Source organism: Primulina eburnea, chromosome 15 (assembly GCF_022965805.1).
Source record: "Primulina eburnea isolate SZY01 chromosome 15, ASM2296580v1, whole genome shotgun sequence".
NCBI lineage: Eukaryota > Viridiplantae > Streptophyta > Magnoliopsida > Lamiales > Gesneriaceae > Primulina > Primulina eburnea.
This window is the reverse complement of record NC_133115.1, coordinates 17921462-17923075: the sequence shown is the minus strand read 5'-3', so window position 1 is coordinate 17923075 and position 1614 is coordinate 17921462. Positions and strand designations below refer to the sequence as shown.

The following is a 1614-nucleotide window of genomic DNA, read 5'->3' as shown; positions in this document are numbered from 1 at the left end:
TAATCTTGGACTGGTTTGGTGTACATCGTTAAATACACAAAGTTAAAATTTTGTAAACTTTCGCTACATCTTATATCGGAGAAAATATTCAAAATGTACCAATGGAGTGGAGAACCCCTTTGGCAAAAAGAATAATTACTCATTCAAAATTCTCATCCACCATTGCGTCAAACTCCAAAACTCCTCTGCCCATTCATGGCGGCCTCAGAAGAACCTCCTTCACAACCACTTCCCCTTCAATACCAGGTATAACAGTAACATGATTTGCGCAATATCTTTCGCTTCCTGAACATTCTGGCTTGTTATGGCTTTTATTTCTTGATTTTCAGACTTGGGTTCTCAAAGTTTCAATCCACTGCCAAGGCTGCAAAAGAAAAGTTAAGAAAGTTCTGCAAAGCATTGAAGGTATGTTGATCGAGTACATACTCTGGATTCTAGTAATTATATGGTAATCTTTAAGCTTTTTTTATTTTTCTGTTTTTAGGGGTTTATACTACATCTATCGACTCCCAGCAGCAAAAGGTTACTGTTATTGGAAACATTGATCCACAAATCCTTGTCAAGAAACTGATAAAAATGGGTAGGCCTGCGGAGATATGGCCGGAAAAACCAGCAGAAGGCAATGAAAAGAAACCTGGAAACGATCCGAAAAGCAATGAAAATAGTGAAGATGAAGAGGAGACCACCGCTGACGGTAATAATGGCAATATTCAAGTGAAGGTCACCTCTCCAAGATTTAATGGCGGGAACGGTGGTGCAGCAACTGTTAGGTTCGCAGGAGTTGACACTGTTATTGTGGATAATAGGGCGCCTGGAAATGTTACCGGCGGCGGTAGCCCCTAGCGCTGTAGATCACGGAGGTAGCAGAGTAGCCCCAGGTGGTGGTAAGAAGAAGAAAAAGAAGCGAAAGAAGAGCAGCGGAAATGCAGGTCCACCGAACAACAGTGCAGCAGGAGGCACTGGATCAGAGATTCCAAAGACGGGACCCATTCAAAGTATTGATCCTGTTAACCTCAACCGTCCGTCACAGAATGTGATTCACTTTCCTCCTCAGCAAGCATATGTGGTGTGTTATAATACGGCATATCCTACCGCAAGTGGTGCTCCAGCTTATTACACCCAATCGTCACCGTACACGTACGCGGCTTATGGGCATCAAGAGGTGCCGTTGGATTCATTCGAAATTTTGAGTGACGAGAATCCTAATGCATGTCACATAATGTGATCGGAATTGTACAAAAGATCATAGGTATAGATTCTCCTCCATGAATGAAGAATGTAATGTCTTTTTGGAAAGCAAGAAACTTTTATATGCACTCGAGGGGTGGAATATATAAAAAGAGTAGTTCATTTTTAGTTTGAAAATAAATATTTTATTATCTAGTTATGTATGTGTCTCGACTCACTTTCTAGCCCAAACAAGCTAGCACTATTGTACACAATACATACACCCCATGCATGATATTTATTTTTTTAAATAAAGTCAAAAAATTTATAACTTTTATAACACTGTTAGAATAAAACGACATTGCTTTCTTGAAGTACAATTTTCTCACAACCAAGAAGCAACATGTAACGAACCGTACTTTTCATACTTAACATTTGCGGAAAAAT

The 1614-nt window shown here is 39.8% G+C and overlaps 1 pseudogene; it reads left to right on the top strand.

Annotated features, from left to right (window-relative positions):
- LOC140813975 (heavy metal-associated isoprenylated plant protein 35-like) lies at nt 1–1362 on the top strand (annotated as a pseudogene).
- Nucleotides 1363–1614: the final 252 nt, after the last annotated feature.